The 21,795-nt window shown below is 38.9% G+C and overlaps 1 long non-coding RNA gene across 1 annotated transcript in view; it reads left to right on the forward strand.

The window, feature by feature from the left end:
* The window catches only part of LOC130607050 (uncharacterized), a 47,677-nt gene extending 44,971 nt beyond the window's left edge, over window positions 1-2,706 (forward strand). The window contains exon 3 of the long non-coding RNA XR_008974147.1: window positions 2,551-2,706. This is a non-coding gene — a long non-coding RNA (uncharacterized LOC130607050). The remainder of the gene's footprint in view (window positions 1-2,550) is intronic.
* The last annotated feature ends 19,089 nt before the right edge of the window (window positions 2,707-21,795 follow it).

Below are 21,795 nucleotides of genomic sequence, written 5' to 3' on the forward strand. Positions count from 1 at the left end.
TTTATCCAGACAGTAGTAAATCTGTTATTATAAAGCTATTCTTATCCTTAGGAGGCAATTAAAACCTGCTACAGTTTCTCCTGCCACCAGTTCATTTCTACCAAAGCAAAGGCTTGAAAGTTCTGGACCTCATAATCTGGCAATTGTATAATCTGAAGCCTTGTTAAATTTGTGGAATACTTGCACATATGAATTTGTTTGGTTCATTATTTAAAAGACACAGCAACATTAAAAAAGAGAAAATGCAATGAAATTAAGAAGCGAACTGGATAAAATTGCAACTACCATTTGATAATTAGAGCATTATTCAAAGAAGTCCAGTTGGTTATTTGTACAAAACAGGACATTTTCATGAAGGTTCAGACTCCAGCCGGACCTTCAGTGCAGAGAAAAAAGCTGAATGCATTCTATTAATGCACCTTTTGAAAAATTTTAATTATTGATTTAATTTTTGTATTAAAGGTGGTTTTGTTTGCCATTTCCTATGAATCTATAGGCAGATACTATTTTGCCTATATGCTATTACTGAAATATATAATCATATACAATATATATTGGTTTTAATGAAAACTTAAAGAAATCGCTAAAGCTAAAAGCAACAGTTAATGACCAAAAGCATATATCTTATACATTACAGATGTGTATACATTTACATACAATATCAGACAAATATATAAATGCACAAATTTAATCCAAAATAAGGACTAGAATTGTCCCATAATTAAGTCTTCAACACAACTGGTATTCCTACTAATTTTGTACTTGCTGTTCTTTAAACTTTAAAAACATAAACAGAGCCTCACATGAATCAACTTTTTCACTGGTTTGTTTTCTGTTTACAAAGGGTGTGTTGTGCTTCTGCTTCAAATTAGACATATGTCAATCATATTATAGTCATGTATGCCACCTCACCTCCATTTCCCAACTAGAAAAAGAGAATAATATAGGGACATCTGTTTGACTGACAAGTATCTATGCAAAGAGAGCTCTGCACACAGATTTGTAATAATCACAGGTGCTTCATTTACTGCAAATGTACAGCTTCATCATATTTCTGAAATCTTTATTACAGTGCAGTCATACAATAAATGCTGATTGAAGGAATAACTAGAAATTTCATCTGATATAATATGGTAATAAGCTTAACTTCATTTGATATTTCTGAAATCATCTCCTAACATTTGAATTTTGTGTTCATGCATGGATAATACTAAGCTCAGAGCCAAAGACAGCCTCCTTTGTGGTCCCAGATGGACTGCAGCTGCTTCAGGACCCATGGCCGGTAGATTCTGATGGCAGTGGAACCAAAGCAGCCTCCTTGATATTATAGGACTGCCACTGGGACTCTTCAAAGACATCTGTTTTTAACCTTTTATACTTTGGACATAGTCAAGTATCTGGTAAAGCTGTACCTATTCTGCAGCACTTTCTGCTGCCCTTTAGATAGATACCACTGCTGAAAATTAGGCCAGACCTCTGAAAATAATACAGAGAATTAATCTTGTTTATAGCTATAGGACTGAGTTGTCCCTTTTCCCCACAGTCCTGTGTGAATACCAGCACCCCCATGCCCCTCACCTACTAGGGACCTGAAATACTCTTTCAGTATTGCATTTAGCTTTTAAAGTGGTATTTCCCCAGTTTAGTTAGGTTTGTTTTTTTTTGTAGCTTGCCTGTACAGTTGTTGTCATTAATATTACCAATCTGAACATGAGCTGTACAACAGTCAGGACCATTTTTTACACTACCAGTGCAGCACACTGTTATTTCTACAATTGCCTCAGTAGTATTTCTGTTTAAAAGCCAGTTTAATAACCTGGAAACACAAAGAATGTAGGAATGAAACTGCAAAATCTTTGATGTCCAGATTGACTAACAGTATCTGTGGAGAGTAGGAGAGGTTAAGACGAGACAGAGAGGCATCTAAACAGGAGTAAGCTAGAGACTCAGAGAGGTTGGGTTGGTTGCCTATGCTAACCATCTTCAAAGCTTTGAACAGAAAAATGGTGTGGCTTTAACAGCAGGTTTTGTTATAAAATAGAATAAAAGTCAGGGATGCTGAGCTTATTTTTTGAGAGAGAAGACTGAAAAGATAAAACCCTACTTAGTTAAGTTTGAAATGTTTTCAATGTTAAGTGATTCTCAGGGGACCTCACTGGAATGTGGTCTTCTGAACCTGCCAAGGAGGTCTCTGGGAATTCAGTGGGCAAGAACAAGTGTCTCTCAGTAAGGTCCATCTGCATCCTCAGAACTATTCTTTGATAGCAGAGGTTTCTCAGGAGTTGCCTGTAATGGTGAGAAAATTCCCTTTGTCACAGACAGGTTCACCAGTGATCCCCTTCTTTAGGAAAATGAGTAGATTCCCATAGTTCATTAACAAAAAATTTTCAGATGTCAAAGGTTGATCTACCACCTACTACTGATACCCTGCCTACAAGTTTCACTGCCAATAAGCAAGCTGCTATCAAAGGAATTCTGCTAAGTATTTTGCTTGGTATTAGACAAGACCATACAACAACGAATGGTCATGAACGCACTGTTTTCTTTCAGGTGCTTCATTGTTCACATGCTAAAAACATGCCAGAAGACAATATTACTCTTTGCCTTCACTGTGGATACAGAATGACTAGATTAGCTGATGAAATTCAGATTTAGCTATTTAGAAAAAGGTATCTGCCTGCTTTGGTGACAAAACACTCAAGGAGACTCACAAACAAAAGAAAGACATAGTGCTTCTTTCTGAAAACTGCATGGGCCTCATCTCTACTTTCAACACTATTGTCTGTTACTACAGGAGATCTGATTTTTCTGCACCTCTTTCCAGCCATGTCCAATGAAATTTGCAGAAGACTGATATCTTCTGCAGTGTTCTTGATGCTATGTGATGTTCGGATCCTACTGGGCTCTTTAAGTTGGAATTTAAACTTTGGTTTCCTACATTTTGGGATGGTTCTCTTAAATTACACTGTTGGCTTGAGAAAATTTCCTAGATTTTTTTAAGAACATTCTTTTCTAGAAAGAAAATTTCTTTTCCATAAAATCCATGTTTATTCACACAACCAAAATGAGTAAAATATACAGACAGAGGGATAGGGAGGGAGAGAGGGTGTAAAGAATTCCCAACTAACAAAGAAGAACAGTTCTACTACTGACTTGAAATTTCTGTGACAGTTTGGGGAATCTGTCTCATTCCAACATTTTTAGGAGGTTACAGTTACTTTTATCAACTTTATTTTTGTGACAAGTTTGCTTTTCATTGGATTAATTTTCAACACAAAAGAGTTATCAATAAGTGAATAAAATATCTATATAATGATAATGTGTTAATTGTGGTGCAGGTTCTTCAAAATTATCTACAAAGAAATACCATCTGAAACTATCAAAATGTCTTATTTCCAGTAAGTGGACTGAGTGTTGAATGGAGCCCCTTTTAAATCAGTTTTGCCTTTTGCAGAATTCATTAAGGAACATACTTGAATTCTTTATTACCCACCCCCTCCTGGTGGCTCTCCAAAGCTTCCTATGGTATTCTTTTGTTGATTAGGGGTTTCCTCACCATTTGTGACAGGCTCCATTCTCTGCCTGTGTATCTCTCCCTAAAGCATCTCCATGACTTTTCTGACGCAATGTTGTACACATAAAAGAATCATTCTGAGGACTCAAGCAAACAACCTAAGCCTGTGAAGCAAATGATCAGCTCACCTTCCAGGCCTTTCTAAGTCTAATGCCCATTCTGAAAACTACAATATCTGCATGCCCCAAGCCAAAGACTAAACAGCCTGAAACTTTAGATTGCCACCAGCAGACAAAAGTAAGAAATGCACATAACAATCCTATATGGCCATGAACTGGCCTATGTTCTGAATGCTGAAATGGTTTGCATTTTGTGAGATTTTTTGTTTTGTTTTGTTTAATTTTTTTCCTTTTGCTTAGCTCCTCACCTGCTTTCTCTACTAATGAAGACTGTAATTTTCTTCAAACATACTCTTGTATAGAATCTAGTATCATTAGCCATTGGCCTAATCATTGACTTTTGCCACATCACTCACATATACATAAATTGTAAATAATGTGACCAGATGCTTTCCTTAACTTACATGAATCTTGTAATTTAGTTTTCTTTTGGTTGTTCCTTATTCTGGTTTTCAGTGCTGGCACTCAAGGGCTAGGCAAGGATATCATAGATTATTTGAGCTACATAACAGGGAGACTCTCTCCTAAATCATGCAGCTAAGCAGATGGAAGTATCAGAAACATGCGGAAAAATAATTAATAATTTACATAGTACAAAATGCCTTATGACCATTGTGGACTAGCCTTATGGAAAAGAGAGGGACTCAGTGATTAAAGAACTTGAAACTAAATGTCAGCAAGCTATTCACTTAACAAATAGCATCCTAATTTCTTCTTGGCTTTCTATGTAGCCACATAAAACATAGCTTCTGCCCACAAGAGATTATAATTTCTGTGGAAAACTTGAGAATTCAAGTAAGAAAAGAGAAAGATGAAAATAGTTGGGCAAAAAAGCAGAGCCTTGTGCATGTTCAGGAAACTTGCAAGCAATGTAAGGACCAACGCTTCTTGTTACTGGGCCTTAGCTGGAAAGTATCTGTTAAAGGCAAAAGCTTGACCCCATGGAGTCATAGGAGAGAAGGGAGGTGAATGAGACATCAAATCATGTAATTACCACCTCTGACAGACTCTTCAGCAGTGAAGAGTGCACAGAAACTGCCCCAGCCAGCAAGAACCACATTGAAAAAACTGAAGACGTAAAAGAAAAAACCCAACAGACATATTAAAGTATGTGCCAAAAGATGGAAAACATGACAGAGACACTGTGAAAATTCATTCATAGTCCTGAATAATTCCTGGCACATTCCTGAGGAGGAAAGCCCCACCTGAAAACTGTTGCATCCATGAGTCCAGGGAAAAAAGTCTGGCTTCTAAAACCAAGAACTTCTATGCTTTGCTCCCTTCAATGCTCACTCTTACACTACCTCTAAAATCCTTTTCTCCAAACCAAACTTCTGAGGACGTCTCCTCGCGACAGTCTCTGGCTCACCATCTGGGCCATGAATCTTTTCTCCTCTGCCTATACAAAGCATAGAATCATAAAATAGTTAGGGTTGGAAAGGACCTTAACATCTAGTCACAACCCCCTTGCTGTAGGCAGGGACATCTCACACTAGACCATGTTGCCCAAGGCTCTGTCCAAGCTGGCCTTGAACACTACCAAGGATGGAGCATTCATGACTTTTTTTGCACAAACTGTTCCAGTGCCTCACCGCCCTCACAGTAAAGAACTTCTTCCTTGTATTTAACCTGAACTTCTCCTCTGTAAGTTTAAACCCATTACCCCTTGTCTTATCAGTTCCTAATGAAGAGTTTCTTTCCAGCATACTTGTAGGCCCCCTTCAGGTACTCCAGTACTATGAGGTCTCCACGCAGCCTTCTCTTCTCCAGGCTGAACAAGCTCAACTGTCTCAGCCTATCTTCATACGGGAGGTGCTCCAGTCCCCTGATCATCCTTGTGGCCCTCCTCTGGACTTGTTCCAACAGCTCCATTTCCTTTTTATGTTGAGGACACCAGAACTGCACACAATACCCCAGGTGGGGTCTCATGAGAGCAGCACAGAGGGGCAGGATCACCACCTTCGACCTGCTGGTCATGCTCCTTTTGACGCTGCCCAGGATACGGCTGGCTGGCTGGGTTGTGCGTGCACACTGAAGCCAGCTCATGTTCAATTACTCGTCAACCAAGCACTTGTTACCAGTCTCCATTTGGACATTGAGCCATTGATCACAGGTCTTTGCATGCAGCCATTCAGCCAATTCTTTATCCATTGGAGCCAATTCTTTATCCACCAGAGTCAGCTCTTTATCCACTTGCATCTCTAAGTCATAGCTATAGATCTTGCCTGTTCGGTTAACACAATCCGGATCTTTTATTGGTTCATCTTTCTGAACAGGCACACAGAAGTGACTAAAATTAACTTACGACATGTTGTATGCTTGAATGTTAAAATCAGGAAGCTCATCACTGCCATTAATATAACATAACGATTTTAGTGGTCTTTTGGCATAATCATAATATGCCTTACTTAAAATACCTTTGACTTCAAAGCAGGACGTAAAGACCTGGATAACATAAAATAAAACTAAATAAGATAGCTCCTCTAGTTCTTGAATAAATTCCTACTGGTTATAATTTAGATATGGATTTGCAAATTTTATTGAACAGCTATGTATCTCATGCCATTTTTATTTTTTCTGGTATTAAATTTAGGCAATTCCTAGTGTTGTTGGACAGACAATGTCAGCAAAAGCAAATTTTTGAGCTTAAAATTTCTTTAAAAATACAGTTTGACTTTGACCTTTACAAGGACACTTCATGTAAAGCTAATTTACAAACATTTCAGTCCTAAAATGTTAATGCACTACAAGGTTAATTGCTCTGATTAATCCATTAAACAAGAACCATATGCCCTTTCTTATATTAACCATTATTTACTTATTTCATTCTAATGTCCAAAGTAAGTCCAAAAGCTCCTATGTTCGCTACAAAACCCAACAAAATGTTAGTTAGCTAGATCTCGCAAAACTTCAACTGGTTTTTACTTGTGTGCTTTCATTAGTACTAAAAGTCTTGGCATAAAAAAACATGTGGCAAACAGGGTGGTCAGCAGTTTTTTAAGATCACTTGCTGGAGCAGTTTAAGTCAGAGAGGCTAACATATCTCTTGTTCGGTTAACAAAATATTTCTTTCTTTTCCCCTTGCCTGTGATTTGAGAACAAGAGAGGAGATTTTTATGTGCATATGTAGCAATGGTAAGCAGCTGTAAAAACCTCCCACCGTAAAGATTGATGAATATATGTTTCATTAACACCAGCACATCTGAAAGACATTTGACACTTTGGAAGACTAACTATGGTTCTCTAAAATGCCTCAGATGAAATACCTCATCATATGGTCTTTAACTTCCATCTTAGGAGCCTCTAGTGCCTTCTCCATTTAAAAATTTGTAAAACCTTAGCTTTTGAATTTACCTAACCACAGCCTAAATATTTATTTTACTAGAATATTTGGTTGCAACTATACATGTATATGCAGATGTGAGATCTGCACTTAGAAACATGTGAAAAGTCTTTCTGAAATCTTTATTAATTCCTCCATCCTGTATATACTGCTTTTCTGTTTGTGATTTTAAAGACTCACCACACCCTACAAATGTCAAACAATAGGTAACTACAGAGCAAATACTTTCTGACCATCCCATGTAATTTTCGTTGAATGGCTGTTAACAATGGTCAAATCTGTAAGGTGCACCATCTTTTTGTGGGTGTACTGCAAAGAAATCCAAAACCTGAACCACATGGATAACTATTTTCTACAAATAACATTTTCTGAGTGCTTCTAGCTCTGATACAGTCCTGGATGGAGGACATCCACCCAATGCTTGTAAAGAAAGAGCTGTCTTCCAATAGGGCGTTTATCAGAGGTATGGGTAGAGGGCCCTACAGGATGCTTGTCTCACACCCCTGGAGAGAAGATTGGCCTCCACTAATACATGTGGTGTCACTGAGGGCAGGCAGGCAGGTTTCCATGCAGACTCAGGTAAGCTCAAAGGCTTTTGTCCATTCAGAATGAAAAGTACATTGTACTTGACAATAAACCTGCCATTTGAAACCTCAGGGGTTTTAATCTTATAAATAATAGAGTTCAGAGAAGAAGGGTTTGCAAGTCTGCATAGCGCTGCCTGGAATTCAGATTTATGTAATGCACTCATAGGAATATGGTGCTGAAATGCATGCACCATGGTGTTAGAGCATTTGAGATTCAAAGCCTATACTGCACAAAAATATGCAATGCAACACTAATATTTCTCTCTGTTATGCCATTTTCCCCAGCTGTTGGGAGAACATCCATCACTCAATGGCAGGTCAGAGCTACCCAGTCCACTGCATGCACTGATATAGCTTTTTACTTTCTATTGAAGCTCCTGTTAACAAGCAGGATGTCCACAGCAAAGGAAACTATCTATGTGAAATCTGTAAAATGAGCAAAAGAAGGTACACATTACTAATCATGTACAATAAAATCTTTCTCACTCGTTAGGGCTGATAGCAACTCTTTATATGCCAGCCCACATATTTTGAGAAAATTAGCAAAGCAGGGTTACTGTCTTTCTCTTATTGAACAAGGGATTGAAAAGATTAGTTTATTAAGTAGACAGAAAAAGCTATGGTTTAGACATATAATAAAGAAGGGTATGAATTTTTAATTGTTCTTCTTTGGGCATCAAGAGAAAAGTTGCAGTAGTTCTACTGCAAAACAAATTAATCCCTCAAATGCATTCAGGCATCAGAAATAATTCCTACTGGTTTAGGATATGAAAAACTGATTTGGAAAAAGTCAGCAGCATAAAAAAAAGAGACTGTTAACCGTATTGTGGGATATCTTTGCCTGGGAAGTGCATTCAGAAAATAGGGATCATTTATTTAGCACTTCTCACTTTGCAAATCCAGAATATTAAAATGGTGAGTATGAAGCAGTCAGCCCATGCAGTTTCACTGCAGGAAGGTTATCACATGCAGCTTTGCTGCGTTATTCATTGCTTGCAGCTCTTCCAATCAGATAACCTTAACAAACATGGTGCTATCAATTGCCAGATGTGGTACATGTTATGCAGTGTCTAGTTTTTGATGGACTAAAATGGATCTGAGAATTCTTCTCTTTATGTTATTCAACCATCAGTCACACTATGAGATTCACAAGGAGTATCTGGAAGTGCTGTCAAGTGCCAATTAGTGATGTTGCTGACCCAAAAGATAAAGAAGATTGTGAAGAAGCAGCCCAGTATAATTCTCCACTCCAGTGTCTTTAAAGTGGACTATCGTTTACGAATGTACTCCTGCAGATGAAAGGGAAATAGGAGGTCAGTGGTTCCTGTCTTCAACAATCTTCTGCAATCTTCTCATAATGAATTGTAAATAGTACCACTACCAACCTGCTCTTCCCACACTGGAAAGCAGAGCAAATGGCTCAGCAAAACCAAACACTGATATTATTGTTTCCAGGACACAGAGCTGAAGGCCGCGCTCTGTCCTCTGTGTGCCATGATGCGTGTAAATCTGCATGGCTGAAACTTACCTTGGGTTCCAGTGGCGCCTTTCCTGCCTCACCCCACTTCATCGTGGCTGCTGGGCTGGGAATCTGAGCTTTTCATCATTTGAAGACAATCTGAAGATTGATGAACAATCAATGGAAATGTCTTCCTCCTCCTCAGATCAATTCTCAGCACAATTTGGCAAAATGTCATTATCACTTCATATGGCTTTATCACGAGGTGTTCCTGCTTTCAGAACTGCACATGATTTTTACAAGGTCAAAAGCAGAATATCATGCCCAGGTGTTCACCATCTAGATCTGCAGAATAAAAACACCTTCTTAAAAAGACAACATTGCTCTAGTGTGCAGAGAATACCTGACGAGTTTGGATTTGAAAGGACCAGCCTATGTGTAGTCCTTTCCATCTAAGGGTTACAGTATCCAGTAGTCAGTGTATATACAATGCATTATTAATTAACATATACAAATCTTATTTATATTAAAAAAGCTTGCTTAGTGAAGGAGACATAATTCCTGTTATTATCATCCCAAATAGCAGAAAACAGATACTGTTTACAGAGCTAATAAAAACACAGGATAAGAGCAACAAGTTTGGAGTATATTCATACTCTATGCACTATTTTTCATGGTAAATTATGTATGCTAACAGAATTTTTCTGAGAGTACCCATGTACCGGAATGGCAGTGTTCTGAAAGAGCAGTGCTAGAGGGACATATCATATGGATCTATACTTGTGATACACAGCTACTCTATACAGCAATAGTTTTGTAGCTCCTTAATATATATATGTATGGAGGGGGGGCAAAAAATTACTTCAGAGCCTGGGCAAGTATAGCAGGGTGCAGGGCTTTCCTTCATACCACAAAGCCTTCGATTTGCTGTCAAACCAGCAACGTACAGTCATGCTACAGAATCCACTGAAGGTGTGATATCTTTTTACTACCACTCCGGTTCAAATACCATTGAAAGCAGATGTCTCACAAACCTTAAACAAAGTTAAACAAACTTCAAACTTATTCATTTACTGGATTCTATGGGAACACAATTGAAACCTGTTGGTAATGCAGGAGACCAGGCCAAGCTGGCAAACTATCTCCCTGTGTCATAATTTAGCATACAAGCAGAGCTGTTCCCTGGAAGGTGCCAGACAATTAGAGGACAAGTCACAACACCAAAAGCATTCCTAACAAATGTGAACATTTGTCAAGGTATGGAAACAATTTACAATGTTTTCAGAACCATGGTTCAGGTCAGTTCATTTTTATACTCTCCCATATGGTTCTGCTTCTTCTATTTCCAGAGTGAACCCTATTTACCTGGATGGTTACTGTGGAAAATATATTGTTTGCAGAGAAAGTGAGAGTCATCAATAAAGAAAACTTCTCAAGATAGGTATATTGAGTATGTGTATTGGTTTGATCTGACAAGGGAAGAAAATGGCAAACAACTTGTTTTCTACTTGAGAGGTATCTGAGAGCACAGCACCGGTCAGACACTGTATTGTGCCTTCCGGAGGCTCAGCAATAAAAGTACTGTTTGGGTGGAGAGAGCAAATAAAAGTGGCTTTCAGCCACATTTTCGCCTTTATGAAACTGAGCCTGCCAACGGACTAAATAGCATTTGCACCATGTTTTCAATTTCCCCTAAGCCTGGAAAGAGAAAAGATCAGTTCAACCCTTCTATGCATAACCAGCAGCATGGACCACATCAGGTGTCATGGCTCTGCTGTCCCTTAACATGAAAACAGAAAGGTCATATGCAGTTAACAGCAAAATATCTATGCCACACCATCCTTCTGGGTCTGGGCTTTCCTCACCACAAATGAACTGCCAGCTGTCCCCTCATGGTGGATTTCACCTCACTGAATCCCAGCAAAGCAGCTTTCCTCTTGTTCATAAGCATAGTCATCCCACCACCCCCACCCCACCCCTATTGAAAAAAAAACACTATGGCTTTTATGCACACTTGAGGATAAGTTCCTTACATGCGAAATTTCAGGAAGCCTAAACACAGGATAGTGATTGCTCCAGCTCTGTGCTAGATTTGGATAGAGCATTTAAATTGCTTAGGAAACAGGGTTTGTTTGGTTGGTTTTTTTATCCTAACAAATCATGCAGTATGTTGTCCATACATTAGGCTGAAGTTTCAAGCTTCTGGAAAGCAACCACGGAAGACAGAATCAAAGGTTGTGATGTTAGAGTGAATTTATATTGGCTAGCTTGCATGAAATTTGCACAAGCCCCTAAATATCAGCCTATGATTTTTGAAAAAAGCAAGACTTTGGGGTATTAGTAAAGCTTTCATCGACAGCCACCACAATGGATTAATCTTAGACAGGGAACTACAATATTTACTTAAAGGAATAATAGTTTAGTACCTCTTTCAGAAAAGGTGAAGTTCAATGAAAAGGGAGAATGTCTTCTCCATGAAGCTGCACTGAAAAGTACTTTTGCATTCATGTGACATTGAGAAACAAATGACAAAGAATTTTCCATTAATAATTTGATTTGGGGGCCAGAGGGCCATCAGTAACATCATAAGCATACAACATGGAGCCAAGTTTATCCCTGAGATAAGCAATCACAGTAGAGTTCCTTACAGCACGTTTGAATTTGAGTCTGTGGAATGCAAAATTTCAAAACCATAAATAACTGGTAGGGACAGCTGCCAACCCACCTCAGACCATCATGTCCTTATGCTAAATACTTAGTGTAGAATAATGAAGCTGTAGAACTGGAAAGTGGAGTATTACCAGAAGGTGCTGAAGATCTCTGTATTCCATCTATATTAAAAGAAGACACAGAAAAAGCAGTCATTCATCATCTGGCAGGATCATTATAGAATTAAAATTCAGACCTGATGGCTAGAACCAAAACTATGTTCAAGAGCCGTGATTTCTGAGGACAATTATCCATTCAAGCTGAAGATCACAGGTTCCTTTTGTGGTGCACATTTACCACTAAAACCAAGGATGTTTTGGCAGAAAGTACGCTGAGTTGAGGTGTTGTTCAAATCTGCTAGGAAATTATGAAGAGAGGCTAATTGTCCAAAATCATATTTCCTATAGGACTAAGATATGCACACAGAGCCTTCAGTTAAGCATGAAGATATAACCCACATTTGCATTCAGCAAAACGCTCTGACTCATAGGCGCTTTGTTCCTTGAGGGCCGTACAACTGGATTACTCTTTATTTTTTAAAGATGGATGGTGGTGCTGCTGCTGCTCATCTTTTATAGCAGTGGTTAAAGCATTCACCCAGAAACTGGTGAGCTGACTACGGTTCAGCGACCTCCTCAGTGTGAGGGGGTTCAAATCTACAGCTCCAGCCTAGTCTCTGACTACCAAGTTAAGCCACAATTGCTGGAGATTTGGGGAAGAAGGGCAGATAAGGGAAAAGAGAAGGGCAGTCTGCTTCCTGCTGAAGCTGCATGGCTGTTCAGCAAAGGATGCAAGATTTATAGGGCCAGAAAGAAAGAGAGAATTAGGAAAAAAAAGGAGCTTGATTCTCGCTTGATGAGGGCTTCCTCTGAGAGAAAAAAGAGCTATCTTTTCAATGTTTTCAATGTTGCTAATTAATTTAGTTTTAAACAAGATTTACAGTAATGTTTTCATATGTGTGAGATGGAAACACTCTTTGATACATTTATAAAATTTAATGAACAGCACTGTTTGCAGTAAATCCCTAATGAAAGGCAGTGGTGGGATACAGATTCACAAGCTGCTCTGGGTAACACTGCCCATCACAGTCATCCCAAGAGCCACTCAGGTCACCTCCTGCACAGAGCAGCTGCATTGTCACTGTGCCCTCGGAGGGAATGTGTGAACTAGGTGGGAATGTGCTTTTGGGCTGCAATCACCCGCAGGCACTTTGCTATCTTCTTGCCAGATGAAGGACACCCAGGATGCAGGATGACCCGAGACTGTGCAGCTGCTCTTGTACCAGTGCTGGCCACAAATATTGAGATTCGCCACTCAAGGGGCTGTAGAATTAGCTGGTACAAAAGAAACCTGGCCTTGGAGCAAGAACAAAGGGAATGAAATTTTAAGAGGGTACTCACAAGAGCAACTAAAATCAGCTGTTTGCTGAAGGTGTTCTCTGGGAAGAAGAACTGGACTCCTCAATGAATGTCTTCTCTCACACTGCCACCTGCATGTACTTGACTGCAGACAGCAACAGGATTGAACAAATTTAAACGAAAGGAAATCCAGGACCCGGCAAATTACAAGATGCCATTTGGGTAGTCTCCTAAAGCAGGATAAAAGTTAATGAGTTTGGTGTCTCGTACACTTTTCAGTGCATTAAAGGTTTTGTTTCAATTGCTTCCAAATTCATTCACCAGTCATGTTACAATTATCTCTGCCCTTAAAAGAACCTCCTTATTCCTCACTATTGTTCAGTCAGGCACTTGGGTTAGTTACTATTTGGGGCAAGCATTAGCAATGTCACAGGTCTACAGATTTCCTTTTTAATTTAATCTCTATTTTATTTAATCCTAAAGAGTTTGGAGATCGAGAGCTATGCAAAGAATTGCCTCTTTGAGAAAAGTTTGCTTTGGCTGGCTGTCAGTGAATTTGTAGCCACAGCAAAGGCTTTGATACACCAGGGAGAAAATCATGCTTTTACCTAATCTAACCAAACCAACCTTGTTCAGATTGATTCAGTTTCCAGCCTTGGCTCTGACCTCACCCTTACCCTCAATCCTGCCTCACTTTCACACTGAGTATTTTATACAGCCTCTATTTTCTCCCAGCATAGCTTCCCCCCTCCTCCCCGCCCCAACCCAACAGCTATGTTCTACTCATCAGCCATTGCTTTAGAAATCTTCAGGCTGGATGGGCAGGCATGCAGTGCTGGCAGGTGGTGTAGCTGTTAGGCAGCCTTGTGTATCGCAAGAGATCTGATGCTATCAAATTTCTTTTCCCCCAAAGACTAAAGAGAGCAAGCCTTTGTAAGCATGCAGGAGGGGGATGAAAACAGTTTGTCTCCTGAGCAGCCAGCCTTTGTCATTTTACAAATGAAATCACTTTGGAAATTTAGAGAATTAATATCATAATGAAGACGGGAGTACCCATTAGGGTGGTCTAATGTTGCTCTGGAGATATATGATGGATGTCCAGTTGCTGTAAGCCCTTATTTGCAGAGAGTCACCTCTGTAGTTGCCATTATTAGGAAGATGTCTGAAGCAGAGGATCAGACACAACCATTGCAAGATGAGATAGTGTTTGACTGGTTTCCAGGGAACCGAAGGATACAGTCTTAGTTGTACCTGTCACTATGGCTCCCAGCTTTTTTCCCCCTTAATGTCTTTTTTAGCTGTAGGAAGTTTCTCTTTAAAGATTTCCTGCTTCTCTAATAGCACAAAAAGCAGTAATAGGAACATAAAAAATGTTACCTGGATTGCAAAAAAAGCTTCCATTTATTGCAAAACAATTGGTATAATTCATCATCAAAGGATTGCGATAAGCTGCATTAGTTAGCTTTTGCGAATAAAGATAACCATGAGAACTAACCTGCAGTGCATTACTTGCAGTAACTGGAAATATTCACCTGCTGTGTCCACTTCTGGAGATACCTATCACACTGTCAGAGCAGTGATGCTGTGATTGCCATTCCTGGAAACACAGCTTCAAGAAAGTAGTACTTCCAGGAATTATCTTAATGGGCAATTGAATCATCATTTCTAGCACTCCAGCATCTTTCCCAGAAGGACAGTTTTCCACAGGCAGTGATTCCAGTTAGAAGAAAATGTGGATATCCAAACCCCAATTCTTATCCCTGCCTAATAGGTTTGCAGAGAACAGAAGCTTTATGCTGATCTTAAAATTAGGGAGAAAGGCACCTAGGACATGTGAGGCTGGAAGGTATCCAGTACAGTGATTTTGCCTGCACTTCATTTTAAAGTAGCTATTCTACCCAGGTCATTTACTTTCTTCCAATTATCTGTGTCCCTTTAATAATTCTCTACTGTCACTAACATTGCTGCTTTGTTGTGTTTTTTTTCCCAGGGAGCTCAGTCGCTGGTGTAAGTTGTTGTAGCTGCAGTGTCTTCCATGAGGATTTACACCAGAGCTGTGTCTGTGTTTTAAGAAAATCAGGTTAAATTCACTAATGTCTAGACCTCTTCCCAGCTATGGAGATATGAAAGGCAGCATGTTGTTGCTAGCCTTTTCAAATAAATGTGACAAGATGGGTCCACACTTTGCTCTATATAATCAGTACTGATTTGGGGGAATAATCAGTGGTAAATAAAAATGAGTGCTGTTGAAATACCCTTTGTGTGTGTTCTCATGAATTACTCATGAAACAGGGGTTACAAATTTCCGCCCCTGATACCCAGTAATGGATTTGTACTGCCTTCATTATTTTTTCCTTTAATACATAGTGGGGGGTGGCAGTTGGTTTTTGGTTTTGTGTGGGATTTTTTGTTTTTCGGGGCTTTTTTGTTTGGTTGGTTGGTTTTGTTTTTTTGTTTGGTTGGTTGGTTGGGTTTTTGCCAAAATTTCATTTCTTACCCCTAAATCTTCAGCTTAGTGGCCAGATTCACCTTGGTGGGAGCAAATGCAACTCTATCAATAGCAATGGAATTCTGTCTGCATATGTCAGCAATGAATTTGGCCCCATATTTATTGGAAATACCTGGGCTTTTGTGATATGATGTGGTAAATCATGCTGAGAGGAAATCAAACAGACAGGCTGTGGCTGCATCACTATTTCATACAACTCAGGTCACAATGGACAGGACAATGCTGTAGTGTGAAATTCAGTGCTAAGGAAAATACATTCTTTCTAACCTTTTATGAAAATACTTCTCATCCTTCAAAGGACAATTTAGGCAATGTGACCACTGCAGGAACCAGCGCAGAAGCATTTAAAAGGCAAATAGAAAAACACCATTGCCCAGGAGGAGAACAAGTGTCTGTAGGTATTCCCATGCTTTTGCTATTCCAAATTTCCCATCAACTGTTGCATACAGCCTCCAGAAATAAAGCTATTCACTCTCCCTACAGCAAATGAAGGAGATGCAACATGCCGGTCTTCAAGCCCAGCAAACTATAAATGTAATATCAGACATAGAAGAGCTAATGAAAACAATCACATTAAACATAGCTCTTCAGTGTTTGGTGCTCAGTAAGTGAGCAGCAGGCCTTCTCTGTCTAGCTTACAGAAAACAGGAGGTAGCAGTTTGCAAGGAGCAGCGTTTTAATGTGATTGGACTATAACAGACAATCTATTTACAGCATGCTCTGGGGAGCTTATAAACAAATGTTGAGTAATTTCAGCCAGCAGTAATTACCCTTGCAGCTGACAAGGATAGCATGATACTTTCTCCTTCACCTTCAGCCCAGTCCAGAAGGCACTGTACACAATGGCACTTCTAATTATTTCTGCATTTCTATGGCTAAAGACCAAAGTGTATTATTAGAGAACATTTTAGAAGCTTTTTAAAAGCTTGTTTATTGGGACAATTAAAAGTCATCACTATGACAGCAAATAAAAGGTTCCATTCCTAGGCACACGGTCACAGACGGGAATTTGCCCGTTTACCTTGTAAGCCTTGTCTACATGAGGCAAAATTTACAGCCACCCCTCACCGCTGCTAATATTGGTTCAGCAGCATCAGTGCTAGCAAGGTGCGCAACCCTTGAGTATACAGAGAATGGGGCTTTATAAATATCATATTATCTAACCCTGCTTAGAGCACATTGAATAAACATGCTATTTAAAATGCTGTTCACTCATCCATGCTCAAGCTCCCAAAGCAGCCAAAGGTAGTGGGGGTGAAGCCATTGTAACAATGAGGAGATATTTTTGCAAAGTGCTACAGACCAGGCTTCAGACAATGTGCCTTTTTGTCTTCTGTTGAAACAAAGTAAAAAGCAAGTTCTAAAACCTCCGTTAACTCTTAATTACTGGTGAAATATTTTGGCTTGGATTTGTGGACACACAAATGGGTTAATTCTGGGCTGAATGCAGCTGCCACAAGTGAGCCAGCAGGAAGGTAAAGGCAGAGGGGAGGCGAGACCTGGGCTGTGGTGGGAATGGGGACAGGGGACTGGGGTACTGCCCTCTGCATCCTTCTTTTTGCTGGTGATAAGCGTCTTTCCCTTTCCTTGACTATGCAATGGCAAAATGAGGTTTTTTAGTTTCCCCAAGTCCTTAGTACCTGCTGCAACGTATTACCTGCAGGCCTCCAGGTGACGTTGCCCAAGCCCACTCCTCTGAGAGCTGGGAGAAAGTGCTGGTGAACTTCCACTGGAGACAAGGTTTCCAAACCTATGCAATTCTGAAATGTAGGTGCTTTGGTGAATAACTTACAGAGAGATACAACAGAAATGAGCGCTCATTCCCTCCTTCCCTCCTCTGGCAGTAGCCATGCACCAAAAGAAAGGTCTCCAGCCTCAAGGAGACCTCAGGAGGCTGCACTATCCTGAGCAGTCTCCTACTTAGTTTCAAGCACCATTTTTTTTTTAGTCATGTCTCTACTACTCGATTTTGTGTTCACACTGTGTGAGTTACATTTTACAATGAGAAACACTACAGCTATTTCCAAAGCAAATAGTTTAAAATATGTACAAACTGCTACTCACAGCGAAGCGAGGCATCATCAAAACTATTGCTGTAGGCAGTGATAATTAACAAAATGATCAAGTTACAAGAACTTTTATTTAACATCGTAATACAGTCATATATGAGCCAAACTATCCAAAAGTAATCGGGAGAGGCAGTGAACTGTGATGTGTTCTGGTTTGCAAACACCATGGACAGTTTGGTGTTCACTGAGCTCCCATCTGCCTCAATAAATTCACTTCAGTCTCCTGCTATAGGCATTGACAGCAGATATCTAATCCCCAAAAGTGGATTATTTACATTTTTTGATACGTTACATTGCATTACATCCTGTCATGTTGCATCTCATCATAAGCAGATATAATATCGCATAACTTGATGTGACATGATGACAGACATCAAAAATGTTTTGTGTTGTTTTGGGGTTTTTTGAGATTTTATATCTAATATCCAAAATATTTCTGAGTGATTTCTAGGAAGATCGAGTGTCTAAGGCAAGTGCCTGGATTACACGTTCCTCTGGCAGCTGCTGCACTGCCTCTCCCATGCATTGTTTGAAATCGAGCAGCGTTGTTTTGCAGTTTCAGGAACCCTCGGCAATGCAATTTTGCACACATTTTGCAAATATTTTTAAAAGATTCATTAGGAGGGAAGTCGGCAGAAGACATGTTCAATAACAGCATAAAACTACAACAGCTGCTGCAAATTACCTTGGCTGAAAGGAAACCCCAGAAATGCATTGCAAACTTTAACAATGTACTCTAGCTGTTGATTGCTCACACCATCACTTGCTACTCATTTCTGAGACACAGTTGGTGGAGGAACATTAATTTGTCCTTGTTCTTGAGACTGGCAGGTGTCACTTTGCCCAGTGTGGGACGTGAGTGACAGATATTTTGCAGCTGATGAAATGAGAATGCAGAAATTCAAGAGTGCCTCTGGGATTTCACTGGTCATTTGTGGCCAGCACAAGGGCAGGGCCCGCTGCTTCGCTAATGCAGGACTGGCTGATGTTGCTGTTGCTGCAGGCTGCCGCAGATTCACACCATTTTAAATAATATTTGTATTATTAAGCTCTTCCCACACACACACATATGCGCACACTAGTATTGTGTGCTATGCTTCTTTCTAGGCTGATACTGTCTGGGAAATTGTTCTAATTGGTTTTTTTAGGCTTTTTTTTCCTGCTGTGGAACGCTCAAGTCTTTCTCAAAAGGGTTTTACCTGCATCTGCTATCTTTAATTCTTTAGATAACATAAACAGAATTGACTAAAAGCAAGAGGTAAGCTAACCTAGAAGCAACTGATTTTAAAAAATAGCAGTTTTTAAAAACACAATTAATAAAATCATCTCACGATACAGAGGTTTAGGAAGACAGTGGGGAGAATTATATCAATTGAAATATTTCTTTCATCTAATTTCAACCCCCCCCCAAAAAAAAAAACAAACCAAAAAACAGCAGAAAAATATATTCCATGTAGAACTGCAGAAGGCTTAGTGCAAATTAAAAAAGAAAAAAAAATAATAGGAAATAAACAACATTGCAATGTTAAAGAATTAAGAATTAGATTTGCTGAATTTTAACACTATCCTGCAGTTCACCTTTATCTTTCCTTTAAGTCTCAGAGCATTTGCTTTGCTGGCAATGTTATGGCTGTGATTTCTAAACCCCCACTAAAAATTTAATTATAAGTACAAGGAAAAGAGACTGTCTAGAGTTGATGCCTCAGATAGATATTTTCAACCTTAATTGAAATAATATTGTTTTTTTTTCTCCTTTTAGCAATTTTATGTGAAAGGAAAGCAGGGGTTAAAACATTCTGTAGTTTCTAAAATACTTTTCATAATAACTGGAGAACATATTAAAAGGAACATTCTTCTTTAAATGCTATTAGCTTTTTATTTAAACTATATATTATTTTGGAGGTGGTGATTTTCAAGAAAAGCCAAGAATTCAGGACAGGGTCTCATTTTGCTAACCATGTTAAATGCAGTGTATATAAAACAGTGCAACCCAGAGAACCACTAACAGCATTTTCAATTGTGATAAAAACTTATTAACATATTTGCCTCTTTAATGATTAACTGTCTTTGAATGTTAAGAGATTTTTACAACATCTTATTCACACCATGAAGACCCAGCAAAAGGCTGAGCTTTTTCTTTATTTTGTAAGTGAGGCTTCGTTTGATATGCATTCTGATTTTAAAAGTACCATAATATTTTAATCGATCTCTCCGTAAAGATCACGATTATTATAAATGAGATAGATACAGTCATGCACATCAAGCTTGACTGGTAGATAGGAGGTCGTGAGTCAGGAATTATAGGAAGAGGGGAAGTAAAAACTAGAAAATTTTCCAACATGATTGTTTAAAGGCACAATTATGTACAGTGGCACATGAATTGAAGACTTCAGTTACATGTGCAGTTACCAGCCTTTATTTTCTATTAATTTCTTTCAAACTAGCCCTAGAAAAATATAATTTGCAAAAAGAAATAAAAATTAAACCCATACATTTATTATGAAAAACATGTAATTTCCTACTGAACTCTTCACATTCATGAAATAGATGACATTAAAAAACATGGCAGAAAAATGTATCTGATGAAAATGTTGATACAAACCTAGGCTGTGAAAACACCAGTTAATGTCATTTGCCAAATGTTATTTTACTGTAGATAATTACTTACGTTAAATAATTTGAAACACACATAAAAGATTGCGTCTGATAAGCCACAAGATAGCTATTTGAATATAATTCCATTATCAGAATGGGAAAAAATCTTTTGAATAGATTTTTTCTCCTATCAGACATCTAGTATCCCCAAACCAATACTGTTTTATTTATACACACGTGAAAACACACACACACAAATATATCTGCACATTTTAAATTGATATTTCCACCCCTACTTACAATGCAAAGATATACTGTTATCCTTCGGAAATCAAATATTTTTTCTAGACAGCGTGCTTATTTAATTAAACTGTATTCCTTATAGTGATCAAATATAATTAGCAGTAACAAGTATTTAATGAAAACAAACTGCTTTCCTTTGAAATCTTTCCAGCCCACTGTACTTCAAGTCCATAGCTTCTCTGAGAAGATCATTGTATCATAACAACTAAAAATAAGTATATGATTAAAAGCTTGTCAGGTACTGCATCATTTCAGACAAATAAATATAAGGAAGGTAAACACTAGAGATCCTGATTCATGTCAGGTACAAATCCTATCATTTAAGATATTGCTTCCAATGAAACAGTACTGTTAGTGGTTCAATGTGATATAGATCTGTCTTTTAACTACCTTTTTTATATCATTACATACTAAGACATTACCTCAGTATCTTTGATTATTACTGAGTGAGATGAGAAGAAAGTGTGCTTACACTGGACTCATTGACAGTGAGGTGCTATAACAACTCTCCTGTAATTAATTGTGAGTGAAAGGGGGTTTGGTTTTTGCAGCCTCGTAAAACTTTTCCCACATGGCTGAACCCACGGTCAGGAGACGTTAGGCAACATTAACTGCCTGCACATTTCTGCAAGGCTCTGGAGGAAGCGGCTCGGCACTGGGGCTCCAATTCTGAAAACCCTGGGACACAAGACATCAGCGTCTACCTTTCATCTTAGCTGAGATTTGGAGAGGGTTCAGACCACTGAGGCTCCTTAATTCTCACTAATTCATTTGCTTTCCTGATTCACTTGGCTTGGGATAACCTGCGAATGATAATGAACCTGTAAGGGGAGCGCTTAGTCCCTTGCCTTTGAATGTGCTCGGCATGGATTGAGGGCTTTCTGTGAATCTTGCAAGAGGAAAAGAATCTTATTAGCACTGATTGCCAGTCATGAGGTTGCCTCTAAAAATTGCTCTTGTATTTTTAACTCTTGCTTGCTTATAACAACCCCATCTAAGGAGAGAGATGCGCTGTTTATACATTGAACACTGCATTGTTCTCAACATTTACTCATTTCTCTTTGCAATTTGATCTAATCATAACACATTTGCTTTACGTATGTCATTACTATACCACTATGAACACTTCATCATTTTTCCCATGATTATTCTACAAGTCCATAACTAGCC

Source organism: Pezoporus wallicus, unplaced genomic scaffold (assembly GCF_028554395.1).
Source record: "Pezoporus wallicus isolate ANWC-B61680 ecotype Strahan unplaced genomic scaffold, APGP_CSIRO_Pwel_v1 contig_1181, whole genome shotgun sequence".
Classification (NCBI taxonomy): domain Eukaryota; kingdom Metazoa; phylum Chordata; class Aves; order Psittaciformes; family Psittacidae; genus Pezoporus; species Pezoporus wallicus.